At 34.7% G+C, this 15,241-nt stretch overlaps 1 long non-coding RNA gene across 1 annotated transcript in view; it reads left to right on the forward strand.

Moving 5' to 3' along the window:
- LOC123799403 (uncharacterized) overlaps positions 1-15,241 on the forward strand; it is a 296,779-nt gene that overhangs the window by 191,242 nt on the left and 90,296 nt on the right. Inside the window, exon 6 of the long non-coding RNA XR_006781607.2 lies at positions 2,475-2,560. This is a non-coding gene — a long non-coding RNA (uncharacterized LOC123799403). The remainder of the gene's footprint in view (positions 1-2,474; positions 2,561-15,241) is intronic.

The following is a 15,241-nucleotide window of genomic DNA, read 5'->3' on the forward strand; positions in this document are numbered from 1 at the left end:
CAGTGTAATCACAAGGAAGGATAATCATAAGGAAACATGGAAGAAAGAGGAAGAAAAGGGAGAGTGATACAGTGTGAGGACTCAGCTCTGTTTCAGCCTTTGAACATGGAGGAAGGAGGGTTACATGCCAGTGAGACCCACATTGGACTTGTAATGTACAGAACTGTAAGATAATAAAGTTGGGCTCTTTTAAGCCACGCAGTCTGTGGTGACTTGTTACAGCATCCATAGAAAGAAGCATGTTTCATGATCAAAATGACTTATTTTGTGTAAGTGATAATACGTATGCTCCTTAATGAATTCATTTGCTAAATCAAGTTTAGCCAGGCTATGCCCTGATGCAGCAGGGGAGTACCTCGAGAGCCCTATTGGTGATCCAGTACTTTTTGCTTCATCTCTGTCTCGTGGTTTTTTGTATCTTTGAAATCAGTAGTAAAATGTGATACTGTGTAAAATTTCGTTTCGTTGTGTCTGTTTTGGCATGCCAGATACTTTGTATTTTCTCATTACCTATATTTTTTCTAAATAAGAACCATTAATGATATATTATTATCCAGTTCATTAAGTGTTTATTTCACAGATGCCATGTCCCAGTACAGAATTAGATAGTATGTAAATGCATAATAAATGAATGAAATAATTACTATATCAAGGAACTTATAATCTCTGTGAATCATTTCAGTTACAACCACACAGATAATCAGAACATCATTTGAATAAGCTTGCTTTCCCTCTGTAAAAGATAAGAGTCAAAAGTATCTTAGTTGATCTCAAGGAAATCTTAACAAAAATTTCCATATCTATACAGCAATGTTGGGAGACTTTGAATCCTGTTACTGAAAAAATATTAATCAGTTATGGAAAGTGGTCCAAACAAACAAACAAAAAAAGCTAAGATAATGGTTGCATTGTTCTTCTGTGAGCCTGTGAGAATTTTATACATAGTAGGTCTTCAGGAACTCTTTCTTGAGAGTAATTGAGTCATCACTGAAGCCAGATAGAGAAAAAAATGAAGTCTGATTCATTGTGCTCTGTGTCTGTCCCCTCTATCAGTGTAGCAAGAATAAAGCCAACTCGACAAGGAGTTTGGATTTTGTCAGTCCAAAACTGCCTGGTCAGGAATTAATAAATACAAGATCTAGATCACTACTATAATAGGGGGAAATCAAAAAATCTGGTTTAGATATTGCTTTTATACTTTAGCGTGTAACTATAGCTTCAGTTTTGGTGAAAAATAGATTTTACTTTGTGAAACTACAAACACAATCAATATAAAACTCTAGGTTGAAATAGCAAGGAGAGCAAATGTAAAAAGTAAAATCTCCAAATTGAGGAAGTTGAACCTATCTAAGGGCACTGACAAGATCAGGGATTAATGTCTGATTAAATTTTATAGACTAGAACTGAAAACAAGTTAAATAATTAACAGATTATTGATTGATGTGTATAATATAATGATTACTTAGTGTAAGTAAAGATTATCTAAAAATAAAAGTATTTCAGAAATGTGCCAAATTGTATTATATCAACTCAGAGCTCTGTTATTGTAATGTCTATTATTCTTATTGTTACAGTTTCACTAGAAAAATAAAAGAAATCCTTTGGTGTAAATGCCTCCACCAAAAGGCATTTTGATGTAAGAATGATAATAATAATAATAATATAATAGCTAATATTTATCAAATGCTTACTATATGTCAGGCACTACATGCTTTACTACTGTATGCATTATGTCATTTATATTTTTCAACAAGCTGATGAGGTCAGTCTTTTATAGCCCTTATTTAATATACAAGGAAATTAAAGTAAAAAAAAGATTACGTTACTTGCATTGATAATATATGCAGTACCTAGGAAACCTCAATTGCCTCGCCAATGCTTTGCCTATGACATAGTGCATGCTTTTAACAACAACCTAGAAAATGCTAGTTCACTTAAGATTCAGATCAAGGGTCATTACCTATCAGAATGTTTCTCTGACTATTCCAGGCATAATCCAATGCATCATCCTTTTGCTGATCTATAGAGAACATTAAAAAAAAAGTTGTTTAATTCTAAGCTTTCTATAGCTGAAAGCATTATGTTGTAGCAGAAGGTCCTTCATGAACTGATTAAGTACTAGATTACTGATAAAATGTAATTTACAACCAGAATGGGAATAGCAACCAGAATAGGAAACATTACTTAATGAAAGAATATTGAACACCTTTAATAATTTCAAGGAATTATTTCCCCCTCCTTTTCTGTGTCTCTCCCACTCCTCCCCATCTCTGTCTCTCTTCATATCTCTCCCTGTCCCAGAGGTCACTAACAAATTGCTTTCCTAAGCAAATTGTTAAAAGATTAAATTTGTCTTCAGCATATTCTTCTCCGATAACCGACACTAAGTAACATATTGCCCTTGTAGTTCCCTCCAGCTACTAGTGGAATGTCAAGGTTGAAAGTATAAACTAATTAATGTAATTAACTTACAGGTGTCCTAAGAGTACGAAGAAATCACTTTCATCACAATGGATGATTCCCAGTGATTGCCAGCAGCGAGCACCTCTAGCAAATCTTGGTGAGTATGCCTGGCTCAAAGATCAATTTCACACAGGAAATTTTAAGCATGTGAGGTTATATTAATATGTGAAATGATACAATGCTAATTCAGATAAAATGAAAATATACTGCATATGCTGGGATATTCTTAGGAATAAGTAGGGAGGTGGCATGTCATTCTTGAAGGACTGTACTTTCCTGACACATGGTTACTTTAATGCATACCCTGGAATCTTTAGGACATGGGCTCTGCTGTCACATCCAAGCTGTGAATGATTAGACCCAGAGCAGTCTACAGAAGTGAAAATCGGATGAAGTAGGTCCATTTGTCAGACTGTTCTTGACCATTTTCTATGAATGGCAGTGTTTTGGTTGTTTATAATGACTGTGGTTACTGACAAGTGACAGCCTTTTATGCAGAGGTCTAACCAGTTCCTATCGTATTTTAAGCATTTCCAACCAAAATGTTTATTATCATTGGAGATATGCTCAAATACCTCAGTATCTCTTCACTGATAACTTGTTCCCTGCCTCCTGTATCCTAGCATAATAATATGACCTGGGGAAGTCCTCATTTTCCTTTAGATTATAGTGTGATGGCAAAGGCAGAATGCAATGGCCTCAGGAGGATATCTGATACATTTGAAATAACTAACACCGTGTGATTTTTCAATACATTACTAGGAATCTAAATGCCTGAGAAGTATCTTTAACAAGTTATTTATCATTATTAAAAGTTGAGAACAACTTTCCTAACCTTGATTGTTTTTAAATAAAAACATTCTGATAGCTTTCTTCAAAAAACTTTAACCTAATTATCAGGGCCATTAACATGCCCACTTAGAAAGTTGTGACATCAGTGTAACTGAAAATCAGAGCAGAGTTTGAGGGTAAGAAATGCATTTTATTAACATTATACTATAACTGTGTTATCCAATGTCGTTGCTTAGAACTGGAACGAATACTCAATTGCCTTGTTGGAAATTTAGCTACCTAAACCCAGGCTGAAATTTGCAGGTGCTTGAAGTAACTTTAGATCTAACTCCCTTCAAAGATATGTCTTTAAGTTGGATACTTCAGCTTAATAGAATGCTTTTCATAATGACATGTAGAATAATATACAATAGTAATAACATGGCAACTGTGGCTTTTGAAACCAATCCCATAGCAACATACTAAATAGGTTCTCATATACATAACATGAAATACCAAATCGTATAACTGAACATGTGGTCAAGAAAATATCAAAAAATTGACAAAACATCAAAATTTGTTTTTAAAGGTATAGAGTTAGATATGTTTCCTAGAGCTGCCGTAAGAAAGAACCACAAACAGAGTGGCTTAGAACAACAGAAATTTATTGCCTCACAGTTGTGGAGCTAAAAGCCTGAAATCAAACTGTCAGCAGACCTGTGCTTCCTCTGAAACCTGTAGGGGAGTGATCCTTCCCTATGTCTTCCAGTAGCTGCTGGCCTCTGGTGTTCCTCACCTGGTGGCAGTGTGTTTCCTGTCGTCATACGACATTCGCCTGTGTCTCTTCACAGAGTCTTCCCTTCATGCATGTCTGTCTCTGTGTCCCAATTTCTGCTTTTTATATGGACACCACTCATATTGGATTAGGATCCATTCTAATTACCTCCTTTTAACTTCATTATCTCTGTAAAGACCCTATTTCCAAATAAGGTCATGTTCTAGGTACTGGGAATTATGACATCAACATACCTATTTTTAGGAGGGATACAATTCAATCTATAATAGGTTACAAATATTTTTATTTTAATTTGGAAAATTTCCAGGATTCCCCCTTAAAAGCTTCTGCATTTGACCTTTTTGTGACGCAAAGTACTATCAGGTTCCATTGATATGACAGTTCTGCTTTTTTGTGAAGTATTGGAATTCCCTCTGATCGTAGCTAAAAGATTTATTATACCTAGCTTTGTTCCATAGATAAGGTTTGAAGAAAAATAGAATTATGTGATAATGATTTATTAAAACTAAATCATGATACTTGTTTTATGGAAGTCCCTGTGTAAAAGAAGGTAAATAAATTACTTTTGCGTAAGAATTTTGCTCAACATTAAAAGCTATTTTCCACATTATATTGTTTTTTGAATACTTTCACAAACCAGTGTTTTCCTTTCACTTCCTATATCTGTGATGTTATTCTAGCTTTATTTCTGGATAACTGTAAAGATTCCAAGGAGCAAGAATAGCATATTTAACATACCAATGTTTAGTTGCTTGTGGAAAATCATCATTGTAGTTTCTTTGCCAGTGAAGCGTAGTACGAGTATGGGGATTAGCACTTGTTCAGGTGTCATTTTCTAAGCACTGGTGTAGGATCGCTAATCAGGTCACTTCCATATTGGTAATTTCAAAATAGCAGTTTGACCTTTATATGCAGAGAACTTAGCACGCAGCTCTTATTGAGAAATAAATGAGGAAGTTTTTTGTTTTGTTTTTGTTTTTATCAGTGTCGTCTGAGTTTTCTCATGAAAGAAAATGTCACAGTTTAGGTTCCTGGGAAGATGACTCTGTGATGGAATTATGCATACCATGCAGTATGGTTATTAAAGAGTCCCCTTGGGATCAGCACTTGACAAAAATGGGAGAGAAGTTAGGATTTGGCAGAGGAAGTGGCTGAATTGTGATCAGATCCAAGACAGTCTTGGTTAACCCTATGAAAAGGTAGAATGGCCCTTCATTGTTGTCCCTTAGTTGGGCTACATTGGCCAGACCATTATAATCTCTAAGAACAGTCATTGTATGTGAGCCATCAAGAGAAAGGGTGCCATCTTGGGGATATAGCCTTCTCCAGCTTAGGTGATTGTAAAGGAGCTAATAGCTGACAGATATCTGCCCAGAGCCCACTCAACAACTGGAGCAACAAATGTTTCCTTCTTTGCTGGAACATCCAAATAACATAACACTACAGTGTGCCCCACAGGGAAAAGAATCATAATAATTTTAAAGATGTGCTTTCAACCATGCTTTTGCTGGCTATGCACCAATAACATATACATCTAGGAAAAAATTAAAGTTATGTTCATTACATTACATTACAATTAAAAAAAACTAAGCTTATATTTTCATTTCCACTTCCCTTACTCATCTTTTTGGGATACCATATAAAAACATTGCTTCACCTATGTTATAACTTGAATTAGAGAATCTGAACATGGAGGTATTTCAACTGAAAATTGCTAAATCTTGTAAATGATGCTATCATCCTGATCTAATGTCTTCTAATGTGAAGAAATGTGTGTGTGTGTGTGAGAGAGAGAAACAGAGAGACAGAGGGACATGCATGTGGTCCTCTTTCTATGGGGACATGCTTGTAACCCTAAGAATGACATTATGTTACCAAACACTGTACATTTGTCTTTGCTATTGCCAGAGAAAATATGATAGACAAATATAGGTGCTGTTCCCATGTTCCTAATTGTGTCCTTAAATTCTCCATAAATCAAACAATATCTTGGGGTCAGAAAGTCCACATCTATTGTATTTGTTGAGATTTCCATCTTGAACATGCATAATGCCTTTAAAAAAATGAATAGAGGAACAATAAACTTTCAGTTTTGTCAGCAGAATCATTCTGAATTGTGGTAGAATAAGAGACTGGAAGGTTTTCCAATGACAAGGGAAGTGAGTTTTAGAGAAATCAGATGCTTTTAACTTAGGAATCAACAGCCTTGATGGGAGAGTTTTCAAGAGAGTACAAAAATATACCCCTGTTGCCATCTATCATTTTCCCTGTCACATTTGTTTCTAAATGTGTAGGACTAAATCTGGTCAGTCCTAACTACATACTGCTAATGTATGATGTCTGCTGAGTATTGATCTTTTTCTATTCTGAGGTTCACTTAAATTAATTTTATAACATCTTCTGAAATATTACAAAATTTTCCATTCCAATCAAGTTAGTTAAAATACCTATTTGGATTATTGAAATAGATTTTGATCTGGTTTCCCGTACCTCTCCCACTCAAAACAGTTAGTTTAATTTTCCAAACATGCAGCTATGTTTGAATCATATACCTGCTCAAAAAACTCGATGCACCTCACTGCATATAAAATTAAGTAGAACTTCATCTTGAATTCAAGGCCATTCATAAGATAGTTTCTGTCCATATTTAAGCTTTGAATTTATGCTACTCTTACTGATGTCCCCTATTAACTTCCACCTGAATGAGCTAAGTTAAATGAAACATAATTGAACTCCAGGATCTTAATTAGAAGTCCATATAATACGTTCCTCCCCGCTCCCATGTTGACATATAATTGACTAAATTTTAATATTTTCCTTAACCCCAGTGTTCTAAAATTTTTACAGAAATAATTACTTATATTTTATTGAATCTCCCTAATTATACATTTTCTTCTTTCTTCCCTTCCTTTTATACCTTTTCTTTTTGTTATACACCTCAGTCTCCTGAGGAGTTCTTTCATGTTTACAACTTCATCCTCAGAATGTGGAGAACAGTTTTTAATAATGTATTCCAAGATGAATTTGACTTATAAATGCCACAGTTATAAGATGACTTTATGCATTCAATATGCTCTTCACTCTTCTATAGATTATTTTATTTTGCTTCTGTTTAAGAATGATGCAGTAACTTTCTGAATTGGTGTTCAAATACACACATATATTTATTTCACAATTTAAATTTTAGGTTTTAAAAAATATCTTATTCAGTATACCAGTCTGGCAATAATCACTCTATTTCACCATTCTGTTACTTGAGCGACCATTTGAACTTTATGCATAATTATGATCTTCCTGTCTTCTTATATTTGAAAGTTCTAAATCTATTCTTTAAAATTCTTTGTAACAAAGCGCTTAATTGGTGTTTTAGACAACTGAATTGATAATTAGGGAAATTTTTTTTGCTAAATTTCTCAAGGTGCAATGTAAAAAAAAATACATGAGAACAATTAAATTTATTTTAAATAATTATGACAAAATAGAGATTCAATGTAATTGTAAAGAAGAATATAGAGCAAATATAACAGAAATAATTGTCAAATCTAAAAATTTATAAAACTTTCCTCAAACACCAAAAAGAATGATAAGAAACAACCTACAAGTACTCAGGGAAGAAAGAGTAAGTTATCTGCAAAAGAGATGAAATTAAGCTGGCTACAGAAGGCAGTGGAGAAATACATGCAAATCTTGAAAGGAAACATGTTATTAAGAATTTTTTACTCATTCAAGCTATCTTTCTTGGGTAAAGACAATAGAAAGACATTTTCAGTTATACAGGAATTTAAAAATATGCATAATTCTTCTTTTAAAAGTACTTGGGTTTGATGACCAGTAAACTGAAATACTGAATAAAATTAAGAACCCAAGAACACAAAAATTATACATATAATATCTGACTATAAGCACCCAAACCAAATAAGCATAATATAGATATCTATGCTATTATTGCTTATCTAGTTAAAAAAGTTGAATGCCAATGTTAAAAATCAATTATTTAAACAGAAAAATCTAATTATAAAAGTGGCTCTCCAATTCCTAGACACTATTGACACCTATAGGGAAGTAGATAGTCAAGAGAAATGAGTAAGATAATAATAAATAGTACCAAAATACAGTACCAAATGGTGGGAGAAGGGTGAGCACCCAAAACACTGTGGCCAGCCCAGAAGAATGTAACTCTTATAACTGAAGCTTATGATTCCCCACAAAAACTTCCAATTAGAGAAGGCCTTAATAAAAATACAAATTCACATAAATAAAAGTTGATAAGTAAGCTGATAAACAAAAGATTACTTGGGAAAGGGAAATTTCTGAGCAAAGGAACAGATTGAGACCAGGGTTCACATTATTAATGGTCAAATAAATTACTTCTGTTGAATGGAAATGGAATAGTTTTTGACATTGCTGAAAAATGAACCATAAGCACAATAAAAATGCTTGAGAGAGATAGAGGCTGGAGACATGAAGTTAAAGTAGTAATAGAGAAGCTGTTAGACGTGAGGGATAGAAAGAATGCATCTGCCACAAAAGTAAATATCCCTAAAGTGCAGTCTAAGAAATGGAACAAAAATACTGTCATATAAATTAGGGAGACAAAAACTTTAAGGAACTTTTTCTACAGAATGAGAGGATAAATTATACCTGCGAAACAGTATATACAGGACACTGCAGTACAATTTGACACTAAGACACACCTGGTTTATTATTGATATGCAAAGTAAAGAATCCCTTGAGTTATCAGGCAGAAATAGAACAAGTCATATGCAAAAGAGAAAAAAGTCAAGAGAAAAAAGTCAAGCTTACGTGATTTTCCATAGTAACTTGCTCATGGACAAGTAGTATCTGGAAATTATGAGAGAAAGAAATTACTACTGAAAGCTATAAAACAGCTTGTTTTATTCAGTTTAAAAATATTAAGAAGACATTCTCAAACATTTCTTCTTTGCCTGCTCCTTTCTTCCTTCCTTTTTTCCTCCTTTTTTCTCTCACTAATGTTTATTCACACCTACTGTATGTCATGAACAGTTCTAATGAATAAAGATTAAATGATGAACAGATAAAAATTGCCCTCCTGAAAAAATTCATTTCTATGTGAGAGACAGTTTAACAAAAAATATGTATAATATTAAGTATCTGATTCATAAATCTATGTATGAAGAAAATGAAGCCAAGTATAGGACCAAGGACTGATGGCTGTTTGCTATTCTCAGTTGAGTGGTTCAGGCAGGCCATTTTGAAAAAATGACATGTAAATAGAGTCTCAAATGTAAGGCAGTCTTGCAAAGATCTAGCAAAAGTGAATTTCAGGAAGAAATATCAATAAATATATTGTCCCATTGATGGATATGAGCTTGGCCAGTTAAAAGGATATTATGGAGCCAGGATAGCTGTGGCGTGGTGTGGAAAGATCAATTGTGGTGGGAGATAAATGTTGGCAAGGAAACCATTAGCCAACTATTCAAGTCAGTGACACACTTGTTAACTGCTTCTAGCATAGAGGATAGAAAATAGCCTAACAATGCCTGCCACCAGGAACATCAGAACACGGAAGTCAACACACTCCATGACTCTGGGTCTCTTAGAAAGACATGATTCACACAGGCACTCGATGGAATGAATTTTACTCACATAGTGAAGAGACAGTAAGATCAGCTTAATTATAGGTCAGTGATCCCCCCATGGCCATTGGGTCTTGTCCTACAGTCTACACAGGCAATGATCTGCATGCACCTCCTTTGTGCTGAAGACAATGGACCCCATTCCCAACCAGCTGGAATGGATCTAATAGTGGGGTTGGCCAGCTGGCGTATGACACACAAGCTTAAGCAGAACAAAGGAGCATCTACTGAGTCCAGAACAGAGAAAGATGTTCCTACACAAGGGGATCAGGCCAGCACAGACTGTGGAACCTCTTTAATCTCTCTGTAAGGAAGTATTCCAGGCCCCAGGCCCATTCTTGTACAGTGTTCTGCCCATTTTTTTGATTGGATTATTTGTTTCTTGGGTGTTGAGTTGTATCAGTTCTTTATATATTTTGGATACTAACCCTTTATTGGAAATATCAGTTGCAAATATCCTCTCCCATTCCGCAGGTTGCCTTTTTAGTTTTGTTAATTGTTTCCTTTGCTGTGTAGAAGTTTTTTTATTTTGATGTAGTCCTGACAGTTTATTTTTGCTTTTGTTTCTGTTGCCTCAAGGGAACTATCTAGAAAAAAGTTGCTATGGACAATATAAGAGAAGTTACTGCCTGTACTCTCTACTGGGATTTTTAAGGTTTCAGGTCTCACATTCAAGTCTTCAATCCATTTTGAATGTATTTTTGTGTATGGTGTAAGGAAGTGGTCCTGTTTCATTATTTTGCATGTAGCTGTCCAGTTTTCCCAACACCATCTGTTGAAGAGACTGTCTTTTTCCCATGAATATTCTTTTCTGCTTCAACAAAGATTAATTGACCATGTAATTGTGGGTTTATTTCTGGGTTTTCTATTCTGTTCTATTGATGAATGTGTCTGTTTTTGTACCAATACCATACTGTTTTAATTAGCACAGTTTTGTAATATAACTTGAAGTTCAGATATGTGATGCCTCCAGCTTTGCTATTCTTTTTCAAGATTGCTTTGGCTATTATGGGTATTTTGGGTTTCCATACAAATTTTAGGATTGTATATTCTGCTTCTGTGAAAAATGCTGTTGGTATTTTGATAAGGATTACATTAAATATGTACATTGCTTTGGGTAGTATAGACATCTTAACAATGTTTGTTCTTCAGATGTATAAGCATGAGATGTCTTTCCATTTCTTTGTGTTGCTTTCAATTTTTTTCGTTAGTTATTTATAATTTTCAGAGTAAAGATCTTTCACCTCTTTGGTTAGGTTTATTCCTAGGTATCTTACTATTTTGGGTGCAATTATAAATAGGATTGTTTTCTTAATTTGTTTTCTGCTGCACAATTATTGGTATACAGATATGCAACAGTTTTCTGTACATTGGTTTTGTATCCTATGACTTTACTGAATTCGTTAATTGGTAATGTCAGTTTTTTGGGTGGAGTCTTTAGGGTTTTCTATATAGAGTATCATGTCTTCTGCAGATAGTGAAAGTTTTACTTCTTCCTTACTGATTTCAATGACTTTATTTCTTTTTGTTGACCGGTTCCTGTGTCTAGGACCTCCAGTACTATGTTAGTGGTAGTGAGAGTGGACATCCTTGTCCTGTTCCTGACCTTAGGAGAAAAACTAATAGAATGCTCATAGAATGACCCTATAGAATGAATTTGGAAGTTTTCTTTCCTCATCTAGTTTTTGGAATAGTTTGAGAAGAATAGGTGTTAAGTCTTCTTTAAAAGTTAGTTAGAATTCACCTTTGAAGCCATCTGGTCCTGGACTTTTGTTTGTTGTAAATTTTTTGATTCAATTTCTTTGCTTATAATCAGTCTGTTTGAGTTTTCTATTTTTTCCTGTTTCAGTTTTGGTAGGTTATATGTTTATAGGAATTTATCCATTTCTTCTAGGTTGTCCAGTTTGTTGGCACATAGTTTTTCATAATACTATCTTATTATCCTTTGTATTTATGTGGTTTTGGTTGTTATTCTTCCTTTCTCATTTGTGGTTTTATTTATTCGAGTTTTTCTCTTTTTTTCTTGGTAAGTCTGGCTAGAGTTTTATCAATTTTGTTGATCTTTTTTTCCAAAGAACTAGTTCCTGGTTTAATTGATCTGTTCTACTCTTTTTTTTTTTTTTCTTAGTTTCTCTATCATTTATTTCTGCTCAATCTATATTATTGTCTTCCTCTGCTGGTTTTAGGTTTGTTTGTTGTTTTTTCTCTAGCTCCTTTAGGTGTAAGTTAAGTTGTTTATTTGAGATTTTTCTTGTTTCTTGAGGTAGGCTTGTATTGCTATAAACTTCCCTCTTAGAGCCACTTCTGCTGTATCCCAATGGTTTTGGACCATTGCATTTTAATTTTCATTTGTTTCCATGAACTTTTTAATTTCTTCTTTGATTTCTTGGTGACCCATTCATTGTTTATAGCATGTTATTTAACCTCTATGTATTTGTGGTCTTTTCAGTTTTTCTTTTGTGGTTGACTTCTAGCTTCATAGCATCATGATCAGAAAAGATGCATGGTATGACTTTGGTCTTCTGGAATTTGTTGTGACTTGTTTATGGCCTAATATGTGATCCATTCTGGAGAATGTTCCATGTGCTTTTGAAAAGAATGTGTATTTTACTGTTTTAGGATGAAATGTTCTGAATATATCTGCTAAACCCATCTGGTCCAATGTGTTACTCAAAGTCTTTGTTTCCTTATTGATTTTTTTTTTTCTTTAGGTGATCTGTCCATTGACACTCCTGCAAGGGGGGTGTTAAAGTCCCCTACTATTATTATCAATCAGTTCCTTTATGTTTGTTATTAACTGTTTTATGTATTTGGGTGCTCCCATGTTGGGTGCCTAAATATTACAACTGTTATATCTTGTTGGATTGTGCCCTTTATTTTTATATAGTGCCTTCTTTTTTTCTAGTTACAGTCTTTGTTTTAACATCTATTTTGTCTGATATTAAGTATTGCTCCTCCGGCTTTCTTTTGACATTGATTTTCATGATAGATCATCCTCCATGCCTTCACTTTCATCTGTGGGTGTCTTTAGGTCTAAAATGTCTCTTGTAGGCAGCATGTAGATGGGTCTTGTTTTTTTATCTATTCTGTCACCCTATGTCTTTTGATTAGAACATTTAGTCTATTTACATTCAAAATAATTATTAATAGATATGTATTTATTGCTATTTTATTACTTATTTTCTTGTTTCTGAAGATTTTCTCTGATCCTTTCTTGTCTTTCTCTCTTTCATGGTTTGCTGATTTTCTTCGGTGATATATTTGGATTTGTTTCTCTCTATTGTTTGCATATTTATTTGTGCTTTTTAATTTGTGGTTACTGTTAGGTTTGTATATAACATCTTCTGCATATAACAGTCTATATTAAGTTGATGATCATTTAAGTTTGAACCCGTTCTTTACTCCTCTCCTCTCCATGTTTTAGGTATATGATGTCATATTTGATATCCTTTTATTTTGTGAGTACCTTGACTGATTTTTTGCAGAAATATTCTTTTTTACTGTTTTTGTATTTCCTAATGTCATTTTTGGTCTTTCCACTCAAAGAGCCCCTTTTAATATTTCTTGCAGGATTGGCTTAATGGTCATGAGCTACTTTAGTTTTCATTTGTCTGGGAAATTCTTTATCTCTTCTTCTATTCTGAGTGGTAGCCTTCCTGAATAGAGTACTCTTGGCTGCAGATTTTTCCCATTCAGCATATTGAATATATCATGCCACTTCTTTCTGGCTTGGAAAGTTTCTGCTGAAAAATCTGCTGATAGTCTTATGGGATTTCCTTTGTATGTAACTGTCTTTTTTTTTTTTTTTTGTCTTGCTCGTTTTAATATTTTTTTCTTTATCACTTTATTTTACTCTTTTAATTATAATATGTCTTGGTGTGGATTTGCTTTTGTTGATTTTGTTGGGAGTTTTGTGAGCCTACTGAATCTGGATATCTATTTCCTTCCCCAGATTAGGGAAGTTTTAAGCTATTATTTCTTCAAATAAATACTCTGCCTCCTTTTCTCTCTCCTTTTTTTCTGGGACTCCTATAATTCAAATGATATTATGTTGGATCAAGTCACTGAGTTCCCTAAGTCTTTTTTCATTTTGCATAGTTCTTTTTTTTTTCTCTCTCTCTTTTGTTCAACTTGATTACTTTCCATTACTCTGTCTTCTAGGTGATTTATTTGTCTCTCTGCTTCTTCCAATCTGCTGTTCATTGCATCAAGCATGTATGTAATCTCATTTATTGCACTTTTCATCTCTGATTTTTTTTTAATCTGTTAAGAGTCTCACTGATCTCTTCCATTCTTTTCTCAATTCCAGTGAGTATCCTTATGATCATTGTTTTAAATACTCCATCAGGTATATCTGTTTCCCTTAGATCTCCTCTTCTTTCATTTGGGACAAATTTCTCTGTCTTCTCATTTTGTCTGACTCTTTGTGCATGTTTCTCTGTGTTAGGAAAGTCAGCTATATTTCTTGTTCTTGAAGATAATGACATGCTTTCAATGTGTGCTACATGGATTCACTTTTGTATCGTGACTGCTTTATCCTTCAGGCCAGTCATCTACAGAGGTCTCTTTGTCTGGTGAGTATTATTTGGTCTCTGGCCTAAATGTGGTGAGTTGTAACTAGGTGTGCCCTGGTCTTCTTGTGAAATGAGACCTGTCACCACCGCTTCCAGAACTGAGGCTCTGCAAAACTCCCAGGTTGGGAGATAAGGGTTGCAGGGGTTTGGGCCAGTTTTCTGGGGGAAAGGGTCCACTGCACTGGGACTGAGGCAAGCATGACTGGGGGGAGGGGTGGAAGTTGTTGTAAGCAAGTTAGATAGTGAATGTTGACATTGCACTGGTTCCCATGGGTAGTTCTGTGTTTACTGAGGGGCAGGGGAGCGAAATGGCACCTTCCAGTTCCATTGTTCCCATAAGGCTGTCTCCAAGAATGCTGCCTCTCTAGGACATGTTTGAAAATGAGCAAATAATCCCCCACTGTGTGCCGCAGGCACTCTTCAGATTGCTCTTTCTATGCTGTATGTCTACAGGGTGTTTGCCCTACCTTCTCTCCAAGAGCAACCCCGATGCCCTCTGGGCTTTATCCAAGCCAGGTCTGCTGAACCTTAAAACTCCAGATGTCAAGCCCTGATTATTGCTAGAACTCACAAAATTCATCCCCTCTTGCTTTTCAAGCCACTGTATGGGGATTAATTTTCCACATGGCCTTCCCTGTGTACTTATCTGTCTCTTGCCCTTTTCCATGATTGTGGCTCCCTCCTTACTGCAGCAGCCAAGATCCATTTCTCTCCCAAATTGTGTCTCTGTACTTCCTACCTTCTTCTATATAGCATTTTCTCTACCCTTATTTGTAGAGTTTGTTCTGACAGTCTTCAGGTCAATTTCTGGGGTATTTAGGATAATTTTATAGTTATCTAGTTGTATTCATGGGCTAGGGCAAGTGTAGGGTCCTCCTACTCTGCCACCGTCTTCTGTTCCTCATCAGAATATTCTGAATTAGAAATTCTCTATGCCTTTGCTAAGATATTAACTATCCAATTTCAAACTAAGCCTAAAAATTCTGAATAATCAATTTCACCATGACTCTCACCAAAAG

Source organism: Ursus americanus, chromosome 27, assembly GCF_024610735.1.
Source record: "Ursus americanus isolate L20-20 chromosome 27, mUrsAme1.1.p, whole genome shotgun sequence".
NCBI classification, from domain to species: domain Eukaryota; kingdom Metazoa; phylum Chordata; class Mammalia; order Carnivora; family Ursidae; genus Ursus; species Ursus americanus.